The 27,671-nt window shown below is 52.2% G+C and overlaps 17 non-coding genes across 17 annotated transcripts; all 17 read left to right on the top strand.

Moving 5' to 3' along the window:
• Positions 1-356: 356 nt before the first annotated feature.
• Positions 357-475, top strand: LOC132810473 (5S ribosomal RNA). The gene has a single exon (XR_009642853.1). It is a non-coding gene; the product is annotated as a 5S ribosomal RNA (ribosomal RNA).
• Positions 476-2,007: 1,532 nt separating this feature from the next.
• LOC132810472 (5S ribosomal RNA) lies at positions 2,008-2,126 on the top strand. Its single transcript, XR_009642852.1, has one exon. It is a non-coding gene; the product is annotated as a 5S ribosomal RNA (ribosomal RNA).
• A 1,531-nt stretch (positions 2,127-3,657) lies between these two features.
• On the top strand, positions 3,658-3,776 carry LOC132810471 (5S ribosomal RNA). The gene has a single exon (XR_009642851.1). It is a non-coding gene; the product is annotated as a 5S ribosomal RNA (ribosomal RNA).
• Positions 3,777-5,311: 1,535 nt separating this feature from the next.
• Positions 5,312-5,430, top strand: LOC132810470 (5S ribosomal RNA). Its single transcript, XR_009642850.1, has one exon. It is a non-coding gene; the product is annotated as a 5S ribosomal RNA (ribosomal RNA).
• Positions 5,431-6,962: 1,532 nt separating this feature from the next.
• LOC132810468 (5S ribosomal RNA) lies at positions 6,963-7,081 on the top strand. Its single transcript, XR_009642848.1, has one exon. It is a non-coding gene; the product is annotated as a 5S ribosomal RNA (ribosomal RNA).
• Positions 7,082-8,612: 1,531 nt separating this feature from the next.
• Positions 8,613-8,731, top strand: LOC132810467 (5S ribosomal RNA). Its single transcript, XR_009642847.1, has one exon. It is a non-coding gene; the product is annotated as a 5S ribosomal RNA (ribosomal RNA).
• A 1,531-nt stretch (positions 8,732-10,262) lies between these two features.
• Positions 10,263-10,381, top strand: LOC132810494 (5S ribosomal RNA). The gene has a single exon (XR_009642874.1). It is a non-coding gene; the product is annotated as a 5S ribosomal RNA (ribosomal RNA).
• Positions 10,382-11,910: 1,529 nt separating this feature from the next.
• LOC132810466 (5S ribosomal RNA) lies at positions 11,911-12,029 on the top strand. Its single transcript, XR_009642846.1, has one exon. It is a non-coding gene; the product is annotated as a 5S ribosomal RNA (ribosomal RNA).
• Positions 12,030-13,557: 1,528 nt separating this feature from the next.
• On the top strand, positions 13,558-13,676 carry LOC132810465 (5S ribosomal RNA). The gene has a single exon (XR_009642845.1). It is a non-coding gene; the product is annotated as a 5S ribosomal RNA (ribosomal RNA).
• A 1,533-nt stretch (positions 13,677-15,209) lies between these two features.
• LOC132810464 (5S ribosomal RNA) lies at positions 15,210-15,328 on the top strand. Its single transcript, XR_009642844.1, has one exon. It is a non-coding gene; the product is annotated as a 5S ribosomal RNA (ribosomal RNA).
• A 1,526-nt stretch (positions 15,329-16,854) lies between these two features.
• Positions 16,855-16,973, top strand: LOC132810463 (5S ribosomal RNA). The gene has a single exon (XR_009642843.1). It is a non-coding gene; the product is annotated as a 5S ribosomal RNA (ribosomal RNA).
• Positions 16,974-18,501: 1,528 nt separating this feature from the next.
• LOC132810462 (5S ribosomal RNA) lies at positions 18,502-18,620 on the top strand. Its single transcript, XR_009642842.1, has one exon. It is a non-coding gene; the product is annotated as a 5S ribosomal RNA (ribosomal RNA).
• Positions 18,621-20,155: 1,535 nt separating this feature from the next.
• Positions 20,156-20,274, top strand: LOC132810461 (5S ribosomal RNA). The gene has a single exon (XR_009642841.1). It is a non-coding gene; the product is annotated as a 5S ribosomal RNA (ribosomal RNA).
• A 1,535-nt stretch (positions 20,275-21,809) lies between these two features.
• On the top strand, positions 21,810-21,928 carry LOC132810460 (5S ribosomal RNA). Its single transcript, XR_009642840.1, has one exon. It is a non-coding gene; the product is annotated as a 5S ribosomal RNA (ribosomal RNA).
• Positions 21,929-23,463: 1,535 nt separating this feature from the next.
• Positions 23,464-23,582, top strand: LOC132810459 (5S ribosomal RNA). Its single transcript, XR_009642839.1, has one exon. It is a non-coding gene; the product is annotated as a 5S ribosomal RNA (ribosomal RNA).
• Positions 23,583-25,114: 1,532 nt separating this feature from the next.
• LOC132810457 (5S ribosomal RNA) lies at positions 25,115-25,233 on the top strand. The gene has a single exon (XR_009642837.1). It is a non-coding gene; the product is annotated as a 5S ribosomal RNA (ribosomal RNA).
• A 1,531-nt stretch (positions 25,234-26,764) lies between these two features.
• LOC132810456 (5S ribosomal RNA) lies at positions 26,765-26,883 on the top strand. The gene has a single exon (XR_009642836.1). It is a non-coding gene; the product is annotated as a 5S ribosomal RNA (ribosomal RNA).
• Positions 26,884-27,671: the final 788 nt, after the last annotated feature.

Here is a 27,671-nt window from a genome sequence, read left to right as displayed (position 1 = left end):
GGTAAAAAGCTGCGGTGCCAGTAGTGATCCCTGCGGTACCCCCCTGGCCACTGCCTGCCATTGGGAAAGGGAGGCGTGGAGGAGTGCGGAAGGATGAGAGAATGCAGGCTGCAGCCTGATGAAGCAGGGGGAGGGCTTGCAGTTGGCCTGCGTGGGGATGTGGGAGACTACAGGAGCCTGGTGGGCAAGGGCTGGCTGAAAGGCAGCTGGAGGGACGGAGGGAGGGAAGCACGCACAGAGGAGGAAGAGCAAAGAGAAAAGAGAAAAAAAAAACAAAGGGGATAAAGAGAAAGAGCAGCAAAGAAAATGTGGCTGGCCAGCACGCCTTGAAGTAGGGAGAAAAGGAAGGGGCCGGTGCCTACGGCCATACTAGTCTGAAAACGCCCGATCTCGTCTGATCTCGGAAGCTAAGCAGACTCAGGCCTGGTTAGTACTTGGATGGGAGACCGCCTGGGAATACCAGGTGCAGTAGGCTTTTTCCGCCAGCAGGGGCTGCTCAAGTCACCCCTCTGCACTTGTGTTGTGCCACGCAATGGAGCGGCAGGTTATTTTTGCTGCTGCTGCTGCTGCTGCTGCTGTGCCGGCCATCAGTCGCCTGCAGGCACCAGACAGGGAGGGGAGGAGAGCGGAGCGCTGCCGAAATCAGCGAGAAAGACGGAAAGAAAGGGATTGGGGCTGCACGCTGTCTGCGGGTGGCAGTCAGGAAAGGAGGACAATAGGTGCAGGAGTTGGCCATTCTGCCTTTCGAGCCTGCACCACCATTCAATATGATCATGGCTGATCATCCTTAATCAGTATCCTGTTCCTGCCTTATCTCCGTAACCCTTGATTCCACTATCCTTGAGAGCTCTATGCAACTCTTTCTTAAATGAATCCAGAGACTGGGCCTCCACTGCCCTCTGGGGCAGAGCATTCCACACAGCCACCACTCTCTGGGTGAAGAAGTTTCTCCTCATCTCTGTCCTAAATGGTCTACCCCGTATTTTTAAGCAGTGTCCTCTGTTTCGGCACTCACCCAGCAGCGGAAACATGTTTCCTGCCGCCAGAGTGTCCAATCCTTTGATGATCTGAAATGTCTCAATCAGATCCCCTCTCAGTCTTCTAAACTCGAGGGTACACACAAGCCCAGTCGCTCCAGTCTTTCAGTGTAAGGTAATCCCGCCAGTCCAGGAATTGACCTGGTGAACCTACGCTGCATTCCCTCAATAGCCAGAATCAAATCTGGAGAGCAGAACTGCACACAGTACTCCAGGTGTGGTCTCACCAGGGCCCTGTACAGCTGCAAAAGAACCTCTTTGCTTCTATACTCCATCCCTCTTGTTATGAAGGCCAGCATGCTATTAGCCTTCTTCACTACCTGCTGTACCTGCATGCTTACCTTCATTGAGTGGTGTACAGGAACCCCCAGATCTCTCTGTCCTGCCCCTTGACCTAAATTGATTCCATTTAGGTAGTAATCTGCCTTCCACCAAAGTGGGTAACCATTGATTTATCCACATTAAATTGCATCTGGCCACTCACCTAACTTGTCCAGGTCACCCTGTAATCTGCTAACATCCTGATGACATTTCACCCTGCCAGCCAGCTTAGTATCATCAGCAAATTTGCTAATGTTATGGCTAATAGCATCTTGTAGATGGTTAAGATATATGGTAAAAAGCTGCGGTGCCAGTAGTGATCCCTGCGGTACCCCCCTGGCCACTGCCTGCCATTGGGAAAGGGAGGCGTGGAGGAGTGCGGAAGGATGAGAGAATGCAGGCTGCAGCCTGATGAAGCAGGGGGAGGGCTTGCAGTTGGCCTGCGTGGGGATGTGGGAGACTACAGGAGCCTGGTGGGCAAGGGCTGGCTGAAAGGCAGCTGGAGGGACGGAGGGAGGGAAGCACGCACAGAGGAGGAAGAGCAAAGAGAAAAGAGAAAAAAAAAACAAAGGGGATAAAGAGAAAGAGCAGCAAAGAAAATGTGGCTGGCCAGCACGCCTTGAAGTAGGGAGAAAAGGAAGGGGCCGGTGCCTACGGCCATACTAGTCTGAAAACGCCCGATCTCGTCTGATCTCGGAAGCTAAGCAGACTCAGGCCTGGTTAGTACTTGGATGGGAGACCGCCTGGGAATACCAGGTGCAGTAGGCTTTTTCCGCCAGCAGGGGCTGCTCAAGTCACCCCTCTGCACTTGTGTTGTGCCACGCAATGGAGCGGCAGGTTATTTTGCTGCTGCTGCTGCTGCTGCTGCTGTGCCGGCCATCAGTCGCCTGCAGGCACCAGACAGGGAGGGGAGGAGAGCGGAGCGCTGCCGAAATCAGCGAGAAAGACGGAAAGAAAGGGATTGGGGCTGCACGCTGTCTGCGGGTGGCAGTCAGGAAAGGAGGACAATAGGTGCAGGAGTTGGCCATTCTGCCTTTCGAGCCTGCACCACCATTCAATATGATCATGGCTGATCATCCTTAATCAGTATCCTGTTCCTGCCTTATCTCCGTAACCCTTGATTCCACTATCCTTGAGAGCTCTATGCAACTCTTTCTTAAATGAATCCAGAGACTGGGCCTCCACTGCCCTCTGGGGCAGAGCATTCCACACAGCCACCACTCTCTGGGTGAAGAAGTTTCTCCTCATCTCTGTCCTAAATGGTCTACCCCGTATTTTTAAGCAGTGTCCTCTGTTTCGGCACTCACCCAGCAGCGGAAACATGTTTCCTGCCGCCAGAGTGTCCAATCCTTTGATGATCTGAAATGTCTCAATCAGATCCCCTCTCAGTCTTCTAAACTCGAGGGTACACACAAGCCCAGTCGCTCCAGTCTTTCAGTGTAAGGTAATCCCGCCAGTCCAGGAATTGACCTGGTGAACCTACGCTGCATTCCCTCAATAGCCAGAATCAAATCTGGAGAGCAGAACTGCACACAGTACTCCAGGTGTGGTCTCACCAGGGCCCTGTACAGCTGCAAAAGAACCTCTTTGCTTCTATACTCCATCCCTCTTGTTATGAAGGCCAGCATGCTATTAGCCTTCTTCACTACCTGCTGTACCTGCATGCTTACCTTCATTGAGTGGTGTACAGGAACCCCCAGATCTCTCTGTCCTGCCCCTTGACCTAAATTGATTCCATTTAGGTAGTAATCTGCCTTCCACCAAAGTGGGTAACCATTGATTTATCCACATTAAATTGCATCTGGCCACTCACCTAACTTGTCCAGGTCACCCTGTAATCTGCTAACATCCTGATGACATTTCACCCTGCCAGCCAGCTTAGTATCATCAGCAAATTTGCTAATGTTATGGCTAATAGCATCTTGTAGATGGTTAAGATATATGGTAAAAAGCTGCGGTGCCAGTAGTGATCCCTGCGGTACCCCCCTGGCCACTGCCTGCCATTGGGAAAGGGAGGCGTGGAGGAGTGCGGAAGGATGAGAGAATGCAGGCTGCAGCCTGATGAAGCAGGGGGAGGGCTTGCAGTTGGCCTGCGTGGGGATGTGGGAGACTACAGGAGCCTGGTGGGCAAGGGCTGGCTGAAAGGCAGCTGGAGGGACGGAGGGAGGGAAGCACGCACAGAGGAGGAAGAGCAAAGAGAAAAGAGAAAAAAAAAACAAAGGGGATAAAGAGAAAGAGCAGCAAAGAAAATGTGGCTGGCCAGCACGCCTTGAAGTAGGGAGAAAAGGAAGGGGCCGGTGCCTACGGCCATACTAGTCTGAAAACGCCCGATCTCGTCTGATCTCGGAAGCTAAGCAGACTCAGGCCTGGTTAGTACTTGGATGGGAGACCGCCTGGGAATACCAGGTGCAGTAGGCTTTTTCCGCCAGCAGGGGCTGCTCAAGTCACCCCTCTGCACTTGTGTTGTGCCACGCAATGGAGCGGCAGGTTATTTTTGCTGCTGCTGCTGCTGCTGCTGCTGCTGTGCCGGCCATCAGTCGCCTGCAGGCACCAGACAGGGAGGGGAGGAGAGCGGAGCGCTGCCGAAATCAGCGAGAAAGACGGAAAGAAAGGGATTGGGGCTGCACGCTGTCTGCGGGTGGCAGTCAGGAAAGGAGGACAATAGGTGCAGGAGTTGGCCATTCTGCCTTTCGAGCCTGCACCACCATTCAATATGATCATGGCTGATCATCCTTAATCAGTATCCTGTTCCTGCCTTATCTCCGTAACCCTTGATTCCACTATCCTTGAGAGCTCTATGCAACTCTTTCTTAAATGAATCCAGAGACTGGGCCTCCACTGCCCTCTGGGGCAGAGCATTCCACACAGCCACCACTCTCTGGGTGAAGAAGTTTCTCCTCATCTCTGTCCTAAATGGTCTACCCCGTATTTTTAAGCAGTGTCCTCTGTTTCGGCACTCACCCAGCAGCGGAAACATGTTTCCTGCCGCCAGAGTGTCCAATCCTTTGATGATCTGAAATGTCTCAATCAGATCCCCTCTCAGTCTTCTAAACTCGAGGGTACACACAAGCCCAGTCGCTCCAGTCTTTCAGTGTAAGGTAATCCCGCCAGTCCAGGAATTGACCTGGTGAACCTACGCTGCATTCCCTCAATAGCCAGAATCAAATCTGGAGAGCAGAACTGCACACAGTACTCCAGGTGTGGTCTCACCAGGGCCCTGTACAGCTGCAAAAGAACCTCTTTGCTTCTATACTCCATCCCTCTTGTTATGAAGGCCAGCATGCTATTAGCCTTCTTCACTACCTGCTGTACCTGCATGCTTACCTTCATTGAGTGGTGTACAGGAACCCCCAGATCTCTCTGTCCTGCCCCTTGACCTAAATTGATTCCATTTAGGTAGTAATCTGCCTTCCACCAAAGTGGGTAACCATTGATTTATCCACATTAAATTGCATCTGGCCACTCACCTAACTTGTCCAGGTCACCCTGTAATCTGCTAACATCCTGATGACATTTCACCCTGCCAGCCAGCTTAGTATCATCAGCAAATTTGCTAATGTTATGGCTAATAGCATCTTGTAGATGGTTAAGATATATGGTAAAAAGCTGCGGTGCCAGTAGTGATCCCTGCGGTACCCCCCTGGCCACTGCCTGCCATTGGGAAAGGGAGGCGTGGAGGAGTGCGGAAGGATGAGAGAATGCAGGCTGCAGCCTGATGAAGCAGGGGGAGGGCTTGCAGTTGGCCTGCGTGGGGATGTGGGAGACTACAGGAGCCTGGTGGGCAAGGGCTGGCTGAAAGGCAGCTGGAGGGACGGAGGGAGGGAAGCACGCACAGAGGAGGAAGAGCAAAGAGAAAAGAGAAAAAAAAAACAAAGGGGATAAAGAGAAAGAGCAGCAAAGAAAATGTGGCTGGCCAGCACGCCTTGAAGTAGGGAGAAAAGGAAGGGGCCGGTGCCTACGGCCATACTAGTCTGAAAACGCCCGATCTCGTCTGATCTCGGAAGCTAAGCAGACTCAGGCCTGGTTAGTACTTGGATGGGAGACCGCCTGGGAATACCAGGTGCAGTAGGCTTTTTCCGCCAGCAGGGGCTGCTCAAGTCACCCCTCTGCACTTGTGTTGTGCCACGCAATGGAGCGGCAGGTTATTTTTGCTGCTGCTGCTGCTGCTGCTGCTGTGCCGGCCATCAGTCGCCTGCAGGCACCAGACAGGGAGGGGAGGAGAGCGGAGCGCTGCCGAAATCAGCGAGAAAGACGGAAAGAAAGGGATTGGGGCTGCACGCTGTCTGCGGGTGGCAGTCAGGAAAGGAGGACAATAGGTGCAGGAGTTGGCCATTCTGCCTTTCGAGCCTGCACCACCATTCAATATGATCATGGCTGATCATCCTTAATCAGTATCCTGTTCCTGCCTTATCTCCGTAACCCTTGATTCCACTATCCTTGAGAGCTCTATGCAACTCTTTCTTAAATGAATCCAGAGACTGGGCCTCCACTGCCCTCTGGGGCAGAGCATTCCACACAGCCACCACTCTCTGGGTGAAGAAGTTTCTCCTCATCTCTGTCCTAAATGGTCTACCCCGTATTTTTAAGCAGTGTCCTCTGTTTCGGCACTCACCCAGCAGCGGAAACATGTTTCCTGCCGCCAGAGTGTCCAATCCTTTGATGATCTGAAATGTCTCAATCAGATCCCCTCTCAGTCTTCTAAACTCGAGGGTACACACAAGCCCAGTCGCTCCAGTCTTTCAGTGTAAGGTAATCCCGCCAGTCCAGGAATTGACCTGGTGAACCTACGCTGCATTCCCTCAATAGCCAGAATCAAATCTGGAGAGCAGAACTGCACACAGTACTCCAGGTGTGGTCTCACCAGGGCCCTGTACAGCTGCAAAAGAACCTCTTTGCTTCTATACTCCATCCCTCTTGTTATGAAGGCCAGCATGCTATTAGCCTTCTTCACTACCTGCTGTACCTGCATGCTTACCTTCATTGAGTGGTGTACAGGAACCCCCAGATCTCTCTGTCCTGCCCCTTGACCTAAATTGATTCCATTTAGGTAGTAATCTGCCTTCCACCAAAGTGGGTAACCATTGATTTATCCACATTAAATTGCATCTGGCCACTCACCTAACTTGTCCAGGTCACCCTGTAATCTGCTAACATCCTGATGACATTTCACCCTGCCAGCCAGCTTAGTATCATCAGCAAATTTGCTAATGTTATGGCTAATAGCATCTTGTAGATGGTTAAGATATATGGTAAAAAGCTGCGGTGCCAGTAGTGATCCCTGCGGTACCCCCCTGGCCACTGCCTGCCATTGGGAAAGGGAGGCGTGGAGGAGTGCGGAAGGATGAGAGAATGCAGGCTGCAGCCTGATGAAGCAGGGGGAGGGCTTGCAGTTGGCCTGCGTGGGGATGTGGGAGACTACAGGAGCCTGGTGGGCAAGGGCTGGCTGAAAGGCAGCTGGAGGGACGGAGGGAGGGAAGCACGCACAGAGGAGGAAGAGCAAAGAGAAAAGAGAAAAAAAAAACAAAGGGGATAAAGAGAAAGAGCAGCAAAGAAAATGTGGCTGGCCAGCACGCCTTGAAGTAGGGAGAAAAGGAAGGGGCCGGTGCCTACGGCCATACTAGTCTGAAAACGCCCGATCTCGTCTGATCTCGGAAGCTAAGCAGACTCAGGCCTGGTTAGTACTTGGATGGGAGACCGCCTGGGAATACCAGGTGCAGTAGGCTTTTTCCGCCAGCAGGGGCTGCTCAAGTCACCCCTCTGCACTTGTGTTGTGCCACGCAATGGAGCGGCAGGTTATTTTGCTGCTGCTGCTGCTGCTGCTGCTGTGCCGGCCATCAGTCGCCTGCAGGCACCAGACAGGGAGGGGAGGAGAGCGGAGCGCTGCCGAAATCAGCGAGAAAGACGGAAAGAAAGGGATTGGGGCTGCACGCTGTCTGCGGGTGGCAGTCAGGAAAGGAGGACAATAGGTGCAGGAGTTGGCCATTCTGCCTTTCGAGCCTGCACCACCATTCAATATGATCATGGCTGATCATCCTTAATCAGTATCCTGTTCCTGCCTTATCTCCGTAACCCTTGATTCCACTATCCTTGAGAGCTCTATGCAACTCTTTCTTAAATGAATCCAGAGACTGGGCCTCCACTGCCCTCTGGGGCAGAGCATTCCACACAGCCACCACTCTCTGGGTGAAGAAGTTTCTCCTCATCTCTGTCCTAAATGGTCTACCCCGTATTTTTAAGCAGTGTCCTCTGTTTCGGCACTCACCCAGCAGCGGAAACATGTTTCCTGCCGCCAGAGTGTCCAATCCTTTGATGATCTGAAATGTCTCAATCAGATCCCCTCTCAGTCTTCTAAACTCGAGGGTACACACAAGCCCAGTCGCTCCAGTCTTTCAGTGTAAGGTAATCCCGCCAGTCCAGGAATTGACCTGGTGAACCTACGCTGCATTCCCTCAATAGCCAGAATCAAATCTGGAGAGCAGAACTGCACACAGTACTCCAGGTGTGGTCTCACCAGGGCCCTGTACAGCTGCAAAAGAACCTCTTTGCTTCTATACTCCATCCCTCTTGTTATGAAGGCCAGCATGCTATTAGCCTTCTTCACTACCTGCTGTACCTGCATGCTTACCTTCATTGAGTGGTGTACAGGAACCCCCAGATCTCTCTGTCCTGCCCCTTGACCTAAATTGATTCCATTTAGGTAGTAATCTGCCTTCCACCAAAGTGGGTAACCATTGATTTATCCACATTAAATTGCATCTGGCCACTCACCTAACTTGTCCAGGTCACCCTGTAATCTGCTAACATCCTGATGACATTTCACCCTGCCAGCCAGCTTAGTATCATCAGCAAATTTGCTAATGTTATGGCTAATAGCATCTTGTAGATGGTTAAGATATATGGTAAAAAGCTGCGGTGCCAGTAGTGATCCCTGCGGTACCCCCCTGGCCACTGCCTGCCATTGGGAAAGGGAGGCGTGGAGGAGTGCGGAAGGATGAGAGAATGCAGGCTGCAGCCTGATGAAGCAGGGGGAGGGCTTGCAGTTGGCCTGCGTGGGGATGTGGGAGACTACAGGAGCCTGGTGGGCAAGGGCTGGCTGAAAGGCAGCTGGAGGGACGGAGGGAGGGAAGCACGCACAGAGGAGGAAGAGCAAAGAGAAAAGAGAAAAAAAAAACAAAGGGGATAAAGAGAAAGAGCAGCAAAGAAAATGTGGCTGGCCAGCACGCCTTGAAGTAGGGAGAAAAGGAAGGGGCCGGTGCCTACGGCCATACTAGTCTGAAAACGCCCGATCTCGTCTGATCTCGGAAGCTAAGCAGACTCAGGCCTGGTTAGTACTTGGATGGGAGACCGCCTGGGAATACCAGGTGCAGTAGGCTTTTTCCGCCAGCAGGGGCTGCTCAAGTCACCCCTCTGCACTTGTGTTGTGCCACGCAATGGAGCGGCAGGTTATTTTGCTGCTGCTGCTGCTGCTGCTGCTGTGCCGGCCATCAGTCGCCTGCAGGCACCAGACAGGGAGGGGAGGAGAGCGGAGCGCTGCCGAAATCAGCGAGAAAGACGGAAAGAAAGGGATTGGGGCTGCACGCTGTCTGCGGGTGGCAGTCAGGAAAGGAGGACAATAGGTGCAGGAGTTGGCCATTCTGCCTTTCGAGCCTGCACCACCATTCAATATGATCATGGCTGATCATCCTTAATCAGTATCCTGTTCCTGCCTTATCTCCGTAACCCTTGATTCCACTATCCTTGAGAGCTCTATGCAACTCTTTCTTAAATGAATCCAGAGACTGGGCCTCCACTGCCCTCTGGGGCAGAGCATTCCACACAGCCACCACTCTCTGGGTGAAGAAGTTTCTCCTCATCTCTGTCCTAAATGGTCTACCCCGTATTTTTAAGCAGTGTCCTCTGTTTCGGCACTCACCCAGCAGCGGAAACATGTTTCCTGCCGCCAGAGTGTCCAATCCTTTGATGATCTGAAATGTCTCAATCAGATCCCCTCTCAGTCTTCTAAACTCGAGGGTACACACAAGCCCAGTCGCTCCAGTCTTTCAGTGTAAGGTAATCCCGCCAGTCCAGGAATTGACCTGGTGAACCTACGCTGCATTCCCTCAATAGCCAGAATCAAATCTGGAGAGCAGAACTGCACACAGTACTCCAGGTGTGGTCTCACCAGGGCCCTGTACAGCTGCAAAAGAACCTCTTTGCTTCTATACTCCATCCCTCTTGTTATGAAGGCCAGCATGCTATTAGCCTTCTTCACTACCTGCTGTACCTGCATGCTTACCTTCATTGAGTGGTGTACAGGAACCCCCAGATCTCTCTGTCCTGCCCCTTGACCTAAATTGATTCCATTTAGGTAGTAATCTGCCTTCCACCAAAGTGGGTAACCATTGATTTATCCACATTAAATTGCATCTGGCCACTCACCTAACTTGTCCAGGTCACCCTGTAATCTGCTAACATCCTGATGACATTTCACCCTGCCAGCCAGCTTAGTATCATCAGCAAATTTGCTAATGTTATGGCTAATAGCATCTTGTAGATGGTTAAGATATATGGTAAAAAGCTGCGGTGCCAGTAGTGATCCCTGCGGTACCCCCCTGGCCACTGCCTGCCATTGGGAAAGGGAGGCGTGGAGGAGTGCGGAAGGATGAGAGAATGCAGGCTGCAGCCTGATGAAGCAGGGGGAGGGCTTGCAGTTGGCCTGCGTGGGGATGTGGGAGACTACAGGAGCCTGGTGGGCAAGGGCTGGCTGAAAGGCAGCTGGAGGGACGGAGGGAGGGAAGCACGCACAGAGGAGGAAGAGCAAAGAGAAAAGAGAAAAAAAAAACAAAGGGGATAAAGAGAAAGAGCAGCAAAGAAAATGTGGCTGGCCAGCACGCCTTGAAGTAGGGAGAAAAGGAAGGGGCCAGTGCCTACGGCCATACTAGTCTGAAAACGCCCGATCTCGTCTGATCTCGGAAGCTAAGCAGACTCAGGCCTGGTTAGTACTTGGATGGGAGACCGCCTGGGAATACCAGGTGCAGTTGGCTTTTTCCGCCAGCAGGGGCTGCTCAAGTCACCCCTCTGCACTTGTGTTGTGCCACGCAATGGAGCGGCAGGTTATTTTTGCTGCTGCTGCTGCTGCTGCTGTGCCGGCCATCAGTCGCCTGCAGGCACCAGACAGGGAGGGGAGGAGAGCGGAGCGCTGCCGAAATCAGCGAGAAAGACGGAAAGAAAGGGATTGGGGCTGCACGCTGTCTGCGGGTGGCAGTCAGGAAAGGAGGACAATAGGTGCAGGAGTTGGCCATTCTGCCTTTCGAGCCTGCACCACCATTCAATATGATCATGGCTGATCATCCTTAATCAGTATCCTGTTCCTGCCTTATCTCCGTAACCCTTGATTCCACTATCCTTGAGAGCTCTATGCAACTCTTTCTTAAATGAATCCAGAGACTGGGCCTCCACTGCCCTCTGGGGCAGAGCATTCCACACAGCCACCACTCTCTGGGTGAAGAAGTTTCTCCTCATCTCTGTCCTAAATGGTCTACCCCGTATTTTTAAGCAGTGTCCTCTGTTTCGGCACTCACCCAGCAGCGGAAACATGTTTCCTGCCGCCAGAGTGTCCAATCCTTTGATGATCTGAAATGTCTCAATCAGATCCCCTCTCAGTCTTCTAAACTCGAGGGTACACACAAGCCCAGTCGCTCCAGTCTTTCAGTGTAAGGTAATCCCGCCAGTCCAGGAATTGACCTGGTGAACCTACGCTGCATTCCCTCAATAGCCAGAATCAAATCTGGAGAGCAGAACTGCACACAGTACTCCAGGTGTGGTCTCACCAGGGCCCTGTACAGCTGCAAAAGAACCTCTTTGCTTCTATACTCCATCCCTCTTGTTATGAAGGCCAGCATGCTATTAGCCTTCTTCACTACCTGCTGTACCTGCATGCTTACCTTCATTGAGTGGTGTACAGGAACCCCCAGATCTCTCTGTCCTGCCCCTTGACCTAAATTGATTCCATTTAGGTAGTAATCTGCCTTCCACCAAAGTGGGTAACCATTGATTTATCCACATTAAATTGCATCTGGCCACTCACCTAACTTGTCCAGGTCACCCTGTAATCTGCTAACATCCTGATGACATTTCACCCTGCCAGCCAGCTTAGTATCATCAGCAAATTTGCTAATGTTATGGCTAATAGCATCTTGTAGATGGTTAAGATATATGGTAAAAAGCTGCGGTGCCAGTAGTGATCCCTGCGGTACCCCCCTGGCCACTGCCTGCCATTGGGAAAGGGAGGCGTGGAGGAGTGCGGAAGGATGAGAGAATGCAGGCTGCAGCCTGATGAAGCAGGGGGAGGGCTTGCAGTTGGCCTGCGTGGGGATGTGGGAGACTACAGGAGCCTGGTGGGCAAGGGCTGGCTGAAAGGCAGCTGGAGGGACGGAGGGAGGGAAGCACGCACAGAGGAGGAAGAGCAAAGAGAAAAGAGAAAAAAAAAACAAAGGGGATAAAGAGAAAGAGCAGCAAAGAAAATGTGGCTGGCCAGCACGCCTTGAAGTAGGGAGAAAAGGAAGGGGCCGGTGCCTACGGCCATACTAGTCTGAAAACGCCCGATCTCGTCTGATCTCGGAAGCTAAGCAGACTCAGGCCTGGTTAGTACTTGGATGGGAGACCGCCTGGGAATACCAGGTGCAGTAGGCTTTTTCCGCCAGCAGGGGCTGCTCAAGTCACCCCTCTGCACTTGTGTTGTGCCACGCAATGGAGCGGCAGGTTATTTTTTGCTGCTGCTGCTGCTGCTGCTGCCGGCCATCAGTCGCCTGCAGGCACCAGACAGGGAGGGGAGGAGAGCGGAGCGCTGCCGAAATCAGCGAGAAAGACGGAAAGAAAGGGATTGGGGCTGCACGCTGTCTGCGGGTGGCAGTCAGGAAAGGAGGACAATAGGTGCAGGAGTTGGCCATTCTGCCTTTCGAGCCTGCACCACCATTCAATATGATCATGGCTGATCATCCTTAATCAGTATCCTGTTCCTGCCTTATCTCCGTAACCCTTGATTCCACTATCCTTGAGAGCTCTATGCAACTCTTTCTTAAATGAATCCAGAGACTGGGCCTCCACTGCCCTCTGGGGCAGAGCATTCCACACAGCCACCACTCTCTGGGTGAAGAAGTTTCTCCTCATCTCTGTCCTAAATGGTCTACCCCGTATTTTTAAGCAGTGTCCTCTGTTTCGGCACTCACCCAGCAGCGGAAACATGTTTCCTGCCGCCAGAGTGTCCAATCCTTTGATGATCTGAAATGTCTCAATCAGATCCCCTCTCAGTCTTCTAAACTCGAGGGTACACACAAGCCCAGTCGCTCCAGTCTTTCAGTGTAAGGTAATCCCGCCAGTCCAGGAATTGACCTGGTGAACCTACGCTGCATTCCCTCAATAGCCAGAATCAAATCTGGAGAGCAGAACTGCACACAGTACTCCAGGTGTGGTCTCACCAGGGCCCTGTACAGCTGCAAAAGAACCTCTTTGCTTCTATACTCCATCCCTCTTGTTATGAAGGCCAGCATGCTATTAGCCTTCTTCACTACCTGCTGTACCTGCATGCTTACCTTCATTGAGTGGTGTACAGGAACCCCCAGATCTCTCTGTCCTGCCCCTTGACCTAAATTGATTCCATTTAGGTAGTAATCTGCCTTCCACCAAAGTGGGTAACCATTGATTTATCCACATTAAATTGCATCTGGCCACTCACCTAACTTGTCCAGGTCACCCTGTAATCTGCTAACATCCTGATGACATTTCACCCTGCCAGCCAGCTTAGTATCATCAGCAAATTTGCTAATGTTATGGCTAATAGCATCTTGTAGATGGTTAAGATATATGGTAAAAAGCTGCGGTGCCAGTAGTGATCCCTGCGGTACCCCCCTGGCCACTGCCTGCCATTGGGAAAGGGAGGCGTGGAGGAGTGCGGAAGGATGAGAGAATGCAGGCTGCAGCCTGATGAAGCAGGGGGAGGGCTTGCAGTTGGCCTGCGTGGGGATGTGGGAGACTACAGGAGCCTGGTGGGCAAGGGCTGGCTGAAAGGCAGCTGGAGGGACGGAGGGAGGGAAGCACGCACAGAGGAGGAAGAGCAAAGAGAAAAGAGAAAAAAAAAACAAAGGGGATAAAGAGAAAGAGCAGCAAAGAAAATGTGGCTGGCCAGCACGCCTTGAAGTAGGGAGAAAAGGAAGGGGCCGGTGCCTACGGCCATACTAGTCTGAAAACGCCCGATCTCGTCTGATCTCGGAAGCTAAGCAGACTCAGGCCTGGTTAGTACTTGGATGGGAGACCGCCTGGGAATACCAGGTGCAGTAGGCTTTTTCCGCCAGCAGGGGCTGCTCAAGTCACCCCTCTGCACTTGTGTTGTGCCACGCAATGGAGCGGCAGGTTATTTTTTGCTGCTGCTGCTGCTGCTGCTGCTGTGCCGGCCATCAGTCGCCTGCAGGCACCAGACAGGGAGGGGAGGAGAGCGGAGCGCTGCCGAAATCAGCGAGAAAGACGGAAAGAAAGGGATTGGGGCTGCACGCTGTCTGCGGGTGGCAGTCAGGAAAGGAGGACAATAGGTGCAGGAGTTGGCCATTCTGCCTTTCGAGCCTGCACCACCATTCAATATGATCATGGCTGATCATCCTTAATCAGTATCCTGTTCCTGCCTTATCTCCGTAACCCTTGATTCCACTATCCTTGAGAGCTCTATGCAACTCTTTCTTAAATGAATCCAGAGACTGGGCCTCCACTGCCCTCTGGGGCAGAGCATTCCACACAGCCACCACTCTCTGGGTGAAGAAGTTTCTCCTCATCTCTGTCCTAAATGGTCTACCCCGTATTTTTAAGCAGTGTCCTCTGTTTCGGCACTCACCCAGCAGCGGAAACATGTTTCCTGCCGCCAGAGTGTCCAATCCTTTGATGATCTGAAATGTCTCAATCAGATCCCCTCTCAGTCTTCTAAACTCGAGGGTACACACAAGCCCAGTCGCTCCAGTCTTTCAGTGTAAGGTAATCCCGCCAGTCCAGGAATTGACCTGGTGAACCTACGCTGCATTCCCTCAATAGCCAGAATCAAATCTGGAGAGCAGAACTGCACACAGTACTCCAGGTGTGGTCTCACCAGGGCCCTGTACAGCTGCAAAAGAACCTCTTTGCTTCTATACTCCATCCCTCTTGTTATGAAGGCCAGCATGCTATTAGCCTTCTTCACTACCTGCTGTACCTGCATGCTTACCTTCATTGAGTGGTGTACAGGAACCCCCAGATCTCTCTGTCCTGCCCCTTGACCTAAATTGATTCCATTTAGGTAGTAATCTGCCTTCCACCAAAGTGGGTAACCATTGATTTATCCACATTAAATTGCATCTGGCCACTCACCTAACTTGTCCAGGTCACCCTGTAATCTGCTAACATCCTGATGACATTTCACCCTGCCAGCCAGCTTAGTATCATCAGCAAATTTGCTAATGTTATGGCTAATAGCATCTTGTAGATGGTTAAGATATATGGTAAAAAGCTGCGGTGCCAGTAGTGATCCCTGCGGTACCCCCCTGGCCACTGCCTGCCATTGGGAAAGGGAGGCGTGGAGGAGTGCGGAAGGATGAGAGAATGCAGGCTGCAGCCTGATGAAGCAGGGGGAGGGCTTGCAGTTGGCCTGCGTGGGGATGTGGGAGACTACAGGAGCCTGGTGGGCAAGGGCTGGCTGAAAGGCAGCTGGAGGGACGGAGGGAGGGAAGCACGCACAGAGGAGGAAGAGCAAAGAGAAAAGAGAAAAAAAAAACAAAGGGGATAAAGAGAAAGAGCAGCAAAGAAAATGTGGCTGGCCAGCACGCCTTGAAGTAGGGAGAAAAGGAAGGGGCCGGTGCCTACGGCCATACTAGTCTGAAAACGCCCGATCTCGTCTGATCTCGGAAGCTAAGCAGACTCAGGCCTGGTTAGTACTTGGATGGGAGACCGCCTGGGAATACCAGGTGCAGTAGGCTTTTTCCGCCAGCAGGGGCTGCTCAAGTCACCCCTCTGCACTTGTGTTGTGCCACGCAATGGAGCGGCAGGTTATTTTTGCTGCTGCTGCTGCTGCTGCTGCGGCCATCAGTCGCCTGCAGGCACCAGACAGGGAGGGGAGGAGAGCGGAGCGCTGCCGAAATCAGCGAGAAAGACGGAAAGAAAGGGATTGGGGCTGCACGCTGTCTGCGGGTGGCAGTCAGGAAAGGAGGACAATAGGTGCAGGAGTTGGCCATTCTGCCTTTCGAGCCTGCACCACCATTCAATATGATCATGGCTGATCATCCTTAATCAGTATCCTGTTCCTGCCTTATCTCCGTAACCCTTGATTCCACTATCCTTGAGAGCTCTATGCAACTCTTTCTTAAATGAATCCAGAGACTGGGCCTCCACTGCCCTCTGGGGCAGAGCATTCCACACAGCCACCACTCTCTGGGTGAAGAAGTTTCTCCTCATCTCTGTCCTAAATGGTCTACCCCGTATTTTTAAGCAGTGTCCTCTGTTTCGGCACTCACCCAGCAGCGGAAACATGTTTCCTGCCGCCAGAGTGTCCAATCCTTTGATGATCTGAAATGTCTCAATCAGATCCCCTCTCAGTCTTCTAAACTCGAGGGTACACACAAGCCCAGTCGCTCCAGTCTTTCAGTGTAAGGTAATCCCGCCAGTCCAGGAATTGACCTGGTGAACCTACGCTGCATTCCCTCAATAGCCAGAATCAAATCTGGAGAGCAGAACTGCACACAGTACTCCAGGTGTGGTCTCACCAGGGCCCTGTACAGCTGCAAAAGAACCTCTTTGCTTCTATACTCCATCCCTCTTGTTATGAAGGCCAGCATGCTATTAGCCTTCTTCACTACCTGCTGTACCTGCATGCTTACCTTCATTGAGTGGTGTACAGGAACCCCCAGATCTCTCTGTCCTGCCCCTTGACCTAAATTGATTCCATTTAGGTAGTAATCTGCCTTCCACCAAAGTGGGTAACCATTGATTTATCCACATTAAATTGCATCTGGCCACTCACCTAACTTGTCCAGGTCACCCTGTAATCTGCTAACATCCTGATGACATTTCACCCTGCCAGCCAGCTTAGTATCATCAGCAAATTTGCTAATGTTATGGCTAATAGCATCTTGTAGATGGTTAAGATATATGGTAAAAAGCTGCGGTGCCAGTAGTGATCCCTGCGGTACCCCCCTGGCCACTGCCTGCCATTGGGAAAGGGAGGCGTGGAGGAGTGCGGAAGGATGAGAGAATGCAGGCTGCAGCCTGATGAAGCAGGGGGAGGGCTTGCAGTTGGCCTGCGTGGGGATGTGGGAGACTACAGGAGCCTGGTGGGCAAGGGCTGGCTGAAAGGCAGCTGGAGGGACGGAGGGAGGGAAGCACGCACAGAGGAGGAAGAGCAAAGAGAAAAGAGAAAAAAAAAACAAAGGGGATAAAGAGAAAGAGCAGCAAAGAAAATGTGGCTGGCCAGCACGCCTTGAAGTAGGGAGAAAAGGAAGGGGCCGGTGCCTACGGCCATACTAGTCTGAAAACGCCCGATCTCGTCTGATCTCGGAAGCTAAGCAGACTCAGGCCTGGTTAGTACTTGGATGGGAGACCGCCTGGGAATACCAGGTGCAGTAGGCTTTTTCCGCCAGCAGGGGCTGCTCAAGTCACCCCTCTGCACTTGTGTTGTGCCACGCAATGGAGCGGCAGGTTATTTTGCTGCTGCTGCTGCTGCTGCTGTGCCGGCCATCAGTCGCCTGCAGGCACCAGACAGGGAGGGGAGGAGAGCGGAGCGCTGCCGAAATCAGCGAGAAAGACGGAAAGAAAGGGATTGGGGCTGCACGCTGTCTGCGGGTGGCAGTCAGGAAAGGAGGACAATAGGTGCAGGAGTTGGCCATTCTGCCTTTCGAGCCTGCACCACCATTCAATATGATCATGGCTGATCATCCTTAATCAGTATCCTGTTCCTGCCTTATCTCCGTAACCCTTGATTCCACTATCCTTGAGAGCTCTATGCAACTCTTTCTTAAATGAATCCAGAGACTGGGCCTCCACTGCCCTCTGGGGCAGAGCATTCCACACAGCCACCACTCTCTGGGTGAAGAAGTTTCTCCTCATCTCTGTCCTAAATGGTCTACCCCGTATTTTTAAGCAGTGTCCTCTGTTTCGGCACTCACCCAGCAGCGGAAACATGTTTCCTGCCGCCAGAGTGTCCAATCCTTTGATGATCTGAAATGTCTCAATCAGATCCCCTCTCAGTCTTCTAAACTCGAGGGTACACACAAGCCCAGTCGCTCCAGTCTTTCAGTGTAAGGTAATCCCGCCAGTCCAGGAATTGACCTGGTGAACCTACGCTGCATTCCCTCAATAGCCAGAATCAAATCTGGAGAGCAGAACTGCACACAGTACTCCAGGTGTGGTCTCACCAGGGCCCTGTACAGCTGCAAAAGAACCTCTTTGCTTCTATACTCCATCCCTCTTGTTATGAAGGCCAGCATGCTATTAGCCTTCTTCACTACCTGCTGTACCTGCATGCTTACCTTCATTGAGTGGTGTACAGGAACCCCCAGATCTCTCTGTCCTGCCCCTTGACCTAAATTGATTCCATTTAGGTAGTAATCTGCCTTCCACCAAAGTGGGTAACCATTGATTTATCCACATTAAATTGCATCTGGCCACTCACCTAACTTGTCCAGGTCACCCTGTAATCTGCTAACATCCTGATGACATTTCACCCTGCCAGCCAGCTTAGTATCATCAGCAAATTTGCTAATGTTATGGCTAATAGCATCTTGTAGATGGTTAAGATATATGGTAAAAAGCTGCGGTGCCAGTAGTGATCCCTGCGGTACCCCCCTGGCCACTGCCTGCCATTGGGAAAGGGAGGCGTGGAGGAGTGCGGAAGGATGAGAGAATGCAGGCTGCAGCCTGATGAAGCAGGGGGAGGGCTTGCAGTTGGCCTGCGTGGGGATGTGGGAGACTACAGGAGCCTGGTGGGCAAGGGCTGGCTGAAAGGCAGCTGGAGGGACGGAGGGAGGGAAGCACGCACAGAGGAGGAAGAGCAAAGAGAAAAGAGAAAAAAAAAACAAAGGGGATAAAGAGAAAGAGCAGCAAAGAAAATGTGGCTGGCCAGCACGCCTTGAAGTAGGGAGAAAAGGAAGGGGCCGGTGCCTACGGCCATACTAGTCTGAAAACGCCCGATCTCGTCTGATCTCGGAAGCTAAGCAGACTCAGGCCTGGTTAGTACTTGGATGGGAGACCGCCTGGGAATACCAGGTGCAGTAGGCTTTTTCCGCCAGCAGGGGCTGCTCAAGTCACCCCTCTGCACTTGTGTTGTGCCACGCAATGGAGCGGCAGGTTATTTTTGCTGCTGCTGCTGCTGCTGCTGCTGCTGTGCCGGCCATCAGTCGCCTGCAGGCACCAGACAGGGAGGGGAGGAGAGCGGAGCGCTGCCGAAATCAGCGAGAAAGACGGAAAGAAAGGGATTGGGGCTGCACGCTGTCTGCGGGTGGCAGTCAGGAAAGGAGGACAATAGGTGCAGGAGTTGGCCATTCTGCCTTTCGAGCCTGCACCACCATTCAATATGATCATGGCTGATCATCCTTAATCAGTATCCTGTTCCTGCCTTATCTCCGTAACCCTTGATTCCACTATCCTTGAGAGCTCTATGCAACTCTTTCTTAAATGAATCCAGAGACTGGGCCTCCACTGCCCTCTGGGGCAGAGCATTCCACACAGCCACCACTCTCTGGGTGAAGAAGTTTCTCCTCATCTCTGTCCTAAATGGTCTACCCCGTATTTTTAAGCAGTGTCCTCTGTTTCGGCACTCACCCAGCAGCGGAAACATGTTTCCTGCCGCCAGAGTGTCCAATCCTTTGATGATCTGAAATGTCTCAATCAGATCCCCTCTCAGTCTTCTAAACTCGAGGGTACACACAAGCCCAGTCGCTCCAGTCTTTCAGTGTAAGGTAATCCCGCCAGTCCAGGAATTGACCTGGTGAACCTACGCTGCATTCCCTCAATAGCCAGAATCAAATCTGGAGAGCAGAACTGCACACAGTACTCCAGGTGTGGTCTCACCAGGGCCCTGTACAGCTGCAAAAGAACCTCTTTGCTTCTATACTCCATCCCTCTTGTTATGAAGGCCAGCATGCTATTAGCCTTCTTCACTACCTGCTGTACCTGCATGCTTACCTTCATTGAGTGGTGTACAGGAACCCCCAGATCTCTCTGTCCTGCCCCTTGACCTAAATTGATTCCATTTAGGTAGTAATCTGCCTTCCACCAAAGTGGGTAACCATTGATTTATCCACATTAAATTGCATCTGGCCACTCACCTAACTTGTCCAGGTCACCCTGTAATCTGCTAACATCCTGATGACATTTCACCCTGCCAGCCAGCTTAGTATCATCAGCAAATTTGCTAATGTTATGGCTAATAGCATCTTGTAGATGGTTAAGATATATGGTAAAAAGCTGCGGTGCCAGTAGTGATCCCTGCGGTACCCCCCTGGCCACTGCCTGCCATTGGGAAAGGGAGGCGTGGAGGAGTGCGGAAGGATGAGAGAATGCAGGCTGCAGCCTGATGAAGCAGGGGGAGGGCTTGCAGTTGGCCTGCGTGGGGATGTGGGAGACTACAGGAGCCTGGTGGGCAAGGGCTGGCTGAAAGGCAGCTGGAGGGACGGAGGGAGGGAAGCACGCACAGAGGAGGAAGAGCAAAGAGAAAAGAGAAAAAAAAAACAAAGGGGATAAAGAGAAAGAGCAGCAAAGAAAATGTGGCTGGCCAGCACGCCTTGAAGTAGGGAGAAAAGGAAGGGGCCGGTGCCTACGGCCATACTAGTCTGAAAACGCCCGATCTCGTCTGATCTCGGAAGCTAAGCAGACTCAGGCCTGGTTAGTACTTGGATGGGAGACCGCCTGGGAATACCAGGTGCAGTAGGCTTTTTCCGCCAGCAGGGGCTGCTCAAGTCACCCCTCTGCACTTGTGTTGTGCCACGCAATGGAGCGGCAGGTTATTTTTGCTGCTGCTGCTGCTGCTGCTGCTGCTGTGCCGGCCATCAGTCGCCTGCAGGCACCAGACAGGGAGGGGAGGAGAGCGGAGCGCTGCCGAAATCAGCGAGAAAGACGGAAAGAAAGGGATTGGGGCTGCACGCTGTCTGCGGGTGGCAGTCAGGAAAGGAGGACAATAGGTGCAGGAGTTGGCCATTCTGCCTTTCGAGCCTGCACCACCATTCAATATGATCATGGCTGATCATCCTTAATCAGTATCCTGTTCCTGCCTTATCTCCGTAACCCTTGATTCCACTATCCTTGAGAGCTCTATGCAACTCTTTCTTAAATGAATCCAGAGACTGGGCCTCCACTGCCCTCTGGGGCAGAGCATTCCACACAGCCACCACTCTCTGGGTGAAGAAGTTTCTCCTCATCTCTGTCCTAAATGGTCTACCCCGTATTTTTAAGCAGTGTCCTCTGTTTCGGCACTCACCCAGCAGCGGAAACATGTTTCCTGCCGCCAGAGTGTCCAATCCTTTGATGATCTGAAATGTCTCAATCAGATCCCCTCTCAGTCTTCTAAACTCGAGGGTACACACAAGCCCAGTCGCTCCAGTCTTTCAGTGTAAGGTAATCCCGCCAGTCCAGGAATTGACCTGGTGAACCTACGCTGCATTCCCTCAATAGCCAGAATCAAATCTGGAGAGCAGAACTGCACACAGTACTCCAGGTGTGGTCTCACCAGGGCCCTGTACAGCTGCAAAAGAACCTCTTTGCTTCTATACTCCATCCCTCTTGTTATGAAGGCCAGCATGCTATTAGCCTTCTTCACTACCTGCTGTACCTGCATGCTTACCTTCATTGAGTGGTGTACAGGAACCCCCAGATCTCTCTGTCCTGCCCCTTGACCTAAATTGATTCCATTTAGGTAGTAATCTGCCTTCCACCAAAGTGGGTAACCATTGATTTATCCACATTAAATTGCATCTGGCCACTCACCTAACTTGTCCAGGTCACCCTGTAATCTGCTAACATCCTGATGACATTTCACCCTGCCAGCCAGCTTAGTATCATCAGCAAATTTGCTAATGTTATGGCTAATAGCATCTTGTAGATGGTTAAGATATATGGTAAAAAGCTGCGGTGCCAGTAGTGATCCCTGCGGTACCCCCCTGGCCACTGCCTGCCATTGGGAAAGGGAGGCGTGGAGGAGTGCGGAAGGATGAGAGAATGCAGGCTGCAGCCTGATGAAGCAGGGGGAGGGCTTGCAGTTGGCCTGCGTGGGGATGTGGGAGACTACAGGAGCCTGGTGGGCAAGGGCTGGCTGAAAGGCAGCTGGAGGGACGGAGGGAGGGAAGCACGCACAGAGGAGGAAGAGCAAAGAGAAAAGAGAAAAAAAAAACAAAGGGGATAAAGAGAAAGAGCAGCAAAGAAAATGTGGCTGGCCAGCACGCCTTGAAGTAGGGAGAAAAGGAAGGGGCCGGTGCCTACGGCCATACTAGTCTGAAAACGCCCGATCTCGTCTGATCTCGGAAGCTAAGCAGACTCAGGCCTGGTTAGTACTTGGATGGGAGACCGCCTGGGAATACCAGGTGCAGTAGGCTTTTTCCGCCAGCAGGGGCTGCTCAAGTCACCCCTCTGCACTTGTGTTGTGCCACGCAATGGAGCGGCAGGTTATTTTTGCTGCTGCTGCTGCTGCTGCTGCTGCTGTGCCGGCCATCAGTCGCCTGCAGGCACCAGACAGGGAGGGGAGGAGAGCGGAGCGCTGCCGAAATCAGCGAGAAAGACGGAAAGAAAGGGATTGGGGCTGCACGCTGTCTGCGGGTGGCAGTCAGGAAAGGAGGACAATAGGTGCAGGAGTTGGCCATTCTGCCTTTCGAGCCTGCACCACCATTCAATATGATCATGGCTGATCATCCTTAATCAGTATCCTGTTCCTGCCTTATCTCCGTAACCCTTGATTCCACTATCCTTGAGAGCTCTATGCAACTCTTTCTTAAATGAATCCAGAGACTGGGCCTCCACTGCCCTCTGGGGCAGAGCATTCCACACAGCCACCACTCTCTGGGTGAAGAAGTTTCTCCTCATCTCTGTCCTAAATGGTCTACCCCGTATTTTTAAGCAGTGTCCTCTGTTTCGGCACTCACCCAGCAGCGGAAACATGTTTCCTGCCGCCAGAGTGTCCAATCCTTTGATGATCTGAAATGTCTCAATCAGATCCCCTCTCAGTCTTCTAAACTCGAGGGTACACACAAGCCCAGTCGCTCCAGTCTTTCAGTGTAAGGTAATCCCGCCAGTCCAGGAATTGACCTGGTGAACCTACGCTGCATTCCCTCAATAGCCAGAATCAAATCTGGAGAGCAGAACTGCACACAGTACTCCAGGTGTGGTCTCACCAGGGCCCTGTACAGCTGCAAAAGAACCTCTTTGCTTCTATACTCCATCCCTCTTGTTATGAAGGCCAGCATGCTATTAGCCTTCTTCACTACCTGCTGTACCTGCATGCTTACCTTCATTGAGTGGTGTACAGGAACCCCCAGATCTCTCTGTCCTGCCCCTTGACCTAAATTGATTCCATTTAGGTAGTAATCTGCCTTCCACCAAAGTGGGTAACCATTGATTTATCCACATTAAATTGCATCTGGCCACTCACCTAACTTGTCCAGGTCACCCTGTAATCTGCTAACATCCTGATGACATTTCACCCTGCCAGCCAGCTTAGTATCATCAGCAAATTTGCTAATGTTATGGCTAATAGCATCTTGTAGATGGTTAAGATATATGGTAAAAAGCTGCGGTGCCAGTAGTGATCCCTGCGGTACCCCCCTGGCCACTGCCTGCCATTGGGAAAGGGAGGCGTGGAGGAGTGCGGAAGGATGAGAGAATGCAGGCTGCAGCCTGATGAAGCAGGGGGAGGGCTTGCAGTTGGCCTGCGTGGGGATGTGGGAGACTACAGGAGCCTGGTGGGCAAGGGCTGGCTGAAAGGCAGCTGGAGGGACGGAGGGAGGGAAGCACGCACAGAGGAGGAAGAGCAAAGAGAAAAGAGAAAAAAAAAACAAAGGGGATAAAGAGAAAGAGCAGCAAAGAAAATGTGGCTGGCCAGCACGCCTTGAAGTAGGGAGAAAAGGAAGGGGCCGGTGCCTACGGCCATACTAGTCTGAAAACGCCCGATCTCGTCTGATCTCGGAAGCTAAGCAGACTCAGGCCTGGTTAGTACTTGGATGGGAGACCGCCTGGGAATACCAGGTGCAGTAGGCTTTTTCCGCCAGCAGGGGCTGCTCAAGTCACCCCTCTGCACTTGTGTTGTGCCACGCAATGGAGCGGCAGGTTATTTTTGCTGCTGCTGCTGCTGCTGCTGCTGTGCCGGCCATCAGTCGCCTGCAGGCACCAGACAGGGAGGGGAGGAGAGCGGAGCGCTGCCGAAATCAGCGAGAAAGACGGAAAGAAAGGGATTGGGGCTGCACGCTGTCTGCGGGTGGCAGTCAGGAAAGGAGGACAATAGGTGCAGGAGTTGGCCATTCTGCCTTTCGAGCCTGCACCACCATTCAATATGATCATGGCTGATCATCCTTAATCAGTATCCTGTTCCTGCCTTATCTCCGTAACCCTTGATTCCACTATCCTTGAGAGCTCTATGCAACTCTTTCTTAAATGAATCCAGAGACTGGGCCTCCACTGCCCTCTGGGGCAGAGCATTCCACACAGCCACCACTCTCTGGGTGAAGAAGTTTCTCCTCATCTCTGTCCTAAATGGTCTACCCCGTATTTTTAAGCAGTGTCCTCTGTTTCGGCACTCACCCAGCAGCGGAAACATGTTTCCTGCCGCCAGAGTGTCCAATCCTTTGATGATCTGAAATGTCTCAATCAGATCCCCTCTCAGTCTTCTAAACTCGAGGGTACACACAAGCCCAGTCGCTCCAGTCTTTCAGTGTAAGGTAATCCCGCCAGTCCAGGAATTGACCTGGTGAACCTACGCTGCATTCCCTCAATAGCCAGAATCAAATCTGGAGAGCAGAACTGCACACAGTACTCCAGGTGTGGTCTCACCAGGGCCCTGTACAGCTGCAAAAGAACCTCTTTGCTTCTATACTCCATCCCTCTTGTTATGAAGGCCAGCATGCTATTAGCCTTCTTCACTACCTGCTGTACCTGCATGCTTACCTTCATTGAGTGGTGTACAGGAACCCCCAGATCTCTCTGTCCTGCCCCTTGACCTAAATTGATTCCATTTAGGTAGTAATCTGCCTTCCACCAAAGTGGGTAACCATTGATTTATCCACATTAAATTGCATCTGGCCACTCACCTAACTTGTCCAGGTCACCCTGTAATCTGCTAACATCCTGATGACATTTCACCCTGCCAGCCAGCTTAGTATCATCAGCAAATTTGCTAATGTTATGGCTAATAGCATCTTGTAGATGGTTAAGATATATGGTAAAAAGCTGCGGTGCCAGTAGTGATCCCTGCGGTACCCCCCTGGCCACTGCCTGCCATTGGGAAAGGGAGGCGTGGAGGAGTGCGGAAGGATGAGAGAATGCAGGCTGCAGCCTGATGAAGCAGGGGGAGGGCTTGCAGTTGGCCTGCGTGGGGATGTGGGAGACTACAGGAGCCTGGTGGGCAAGGGCTGGCTGAAAGGCAGCTGGAGGGACGGAGGGAGGGAAGCACGCACAGAGGAGGAAGAGCAAAGAGAAAAGAGAAAAAAAAAACAAAGGGGATAAAGAGAAAGAGCAGCAAAGAAAATGTGGCTGGCCAGCACGCCTTGAAGTAGGGAGAAAAGGAAGGGGCCGGTGCCTACGGCCATACTAGTCTGAAAACGCCCGATCTCGTCTGATCTCGGAAGCTAAGCAGACTCAGGCCTGGTTAGTACTTGGATGGGAGACCGCCTGGGAATACCAGGTGCAGTAGGCTTTTTCCGCCAGCAGGGGCTGCTCAAGTCACCCCTCTGCACTTGTGTTGTGCCACGCAATGGAGCGGCAGGTTATTTTGCTGCTGCTGCTGCTGCTGCTGCTGTGCCGGCCATCAGTCGCCTGCAGGCACCAGACAGGGAGGGGAGGAGAGCGGAGCGCTGCCGAAATCAGCGAGAAAGACGGAAAGAAAGGGATTGGGGCTGCACGCTGTCTGCGGGTGGCAGTCAGGAAAGGAGGACAATAGGTGCAGGAGTTGGCCATTCTGCCTTTCGAGCCTGCACCACCATTCAATATGATCATGGCTGATCATCCTTAATCAGTATCCTGTTCCTGCCTTATCTCCGTAACCCTTGATTCCACTATCCTTGAGAGCTCTATGCAACTCTTTCTTAAATGAATCCAGAGACTGGGCCTCCACTGCCCTCTGGGGCAGAGCATTCCACACAGCCACCACTCTCTGGGTGAAGAAGTTTCTCCTCATCTCTGTCCTAAATGGTCTACCCCGTATTTTTAAGCAGTGTCCTCTGTTTCGGCACTCACCCAGCAGCGGAAACATGTTTCCTGCCGCCAGAGTGTCCAATCCTTTGATGATCTGAAATGTCTCAATCAGATCCCCTCTCAGTCTTCTAAACTCGAGGGTACACACAAGCCCAGTCGCTCCAGTCTTTCAGTGTAAGGTAATCCCGCCAGTCCAGGAATTGACCTGGTGAACCTACGCTGCATTCCCTCAATAGCCAGAATCAAATCTGGAGAGCAGAACTGCACACAGTACTCCAGGTGTGGTCTCACCAGGGCCCTGTACAGCTGCAAAAGAACCTCTTTGCTTCTATACTCCATCCCTCTTGTTATGAAGGCCAGCATGCTATTAGCCTTCTTCACTACCTGCTGTACCTGCATGCTTACCTTCATTGAGTGGTGTACAGGAACCCCCAGATCTCTCTGTCCTGCCCCTTGACCTAAATTGATTCCATTTAGGTAGTAATCTGCCTTCCACCAAAGTGGGTAACCATTGATTTATCCACATTAAATTGCATCTGGCCACTCACCTAACTTGTCCAGGTCACCCTGTAATCTGCTAACATCCTGATGACATTTCACCCTGCCAGCCAGCTTAGTATCATCAGCAAATTTGCTAATGTTATGGCTAATAGCATCTTGTAGATGGTTAAGATATATGGTAAAAAGCTGCGGTGCCAGTAGTGATCCCTGCGGTACCCCCCTGGCCACTGCCTGCCATTGGGAAAGGGAGGCGTGGAGGAGTGCGGAAGGATGAGAGAATGCAGGCTGCAGCCTGATGAAGCAGGGGGAGGGCTTGCAGTTGGCCTGCGTGGGGATGTGGGAGACTACAGGAGCCTGGTGGGCAAGGGCTGGCTGAAAGGCAGCTGGAGGGACGGAGGGAGGGAAGCACGCACAGAGGAGGAAGAGCAAAGAGAAAAGAGAAAAAAAAAACAAAGGGGATAAAGAGAAAGAGCAGCAAAGAAAATGTGGCTGGCCAGCACGCCTTGAAGTAGGGAGAAAAGGAAGGGGCCGGTGCCTACGGCCATACTAGTCTGAAAACGCCCGATCTCGTCTGATCTCGGAAGCTAAGCAGACTCAGGCCTGGTTAGTACTTGGATGGGAGACCGCCTGGGAATACCAGGTGCAGTAGGCTTTTTCCGCCAGCAGGGGCTGCTCAAGTCACCCCTCTGCACTTGTGTTGTGCCACGCAATGGAGCGGCAGGTTATTTTTGCTGCTGCTGCTGCTGCTGCTGCTGCTGTGCCGGCCATCAGTCGCCTGCAGGCACCAGACAGGGAGGGGAGGAGAGCGGAGCGCTGCCGAAATCAGCGAGAAAGACGGAAAGAAAGGGATTGGGGCTGCACGCTGTCTGCGGGTGGCAGTCAGGAAAGGAGGACAATAGGTGCAGGAGTTGGCCATTCTGCCTTTCGAGCCTGCACCACCATTCAATATGATCATGGCTGATCATCCTTAATCAGTATCCTGTTCCTGCCTTATCTCCGTAACCCTTGATTCCACTATCCTTGAGAGCTCTATGCAACTCTTTCTTAAATGAATCCAGAGACTGGGCCTCCACTGCCCTCTGGGGCAGAGCATTCCACACAGCCACCACTCTCTGGGTGAAGAAGTTTCTCCTCATCTCTGTCCTAAATGGTCTACCCCGTATTTTTAAGCAGTGTCCTCTGTTTCGGCACTCACCCAGCAGCGGAAACATGTTTCCTGCCGCCAGAGTGTCCAATCCTTTGATGATCTGAAATGTCTCAATCAGATCCCCTCTCAGTCTTCTAAACTCGAGGGTACACACAAGCCCAGTCGCTCCAGTCTTTCAGTGTAAGGTAATCCCGCCAGTCCAGGAATTGACCTGGTGAACCTACGCTGCATTCCCTCAATAGCCAGAATCAAATCTGGAGAGCAGAACTGCACACAGTACTCCAGGTGTGGTC

The sequence above is a fragment of the Hemiscyllium ocellatum genome, unplaced genomic scaffold (genome assembly GCF_020745735.1).
Source record: "Hemiscyllium ocellatum isolate sHemOce1 unplaced genomic scaffold, sHemOce1.pat.X.cur. scaffold_1758_pat_ctg1, whole genome shotgun sequence".
In the NCBI taxonomy this organism is placed as follows: domain Eukaryota; kingdom Metazoa; phylum Chordata; class Chondrichthyes; order Orectolobiformes; family Hemiscylliidae; genus Hemiscyllium; species Hemiscyllium ocellatum.
The sequence above is the reverse complement of the archived record's forward strand: the minus strand, read 5'-3'. Positions and strand labels throughout refer to the sequence as shown.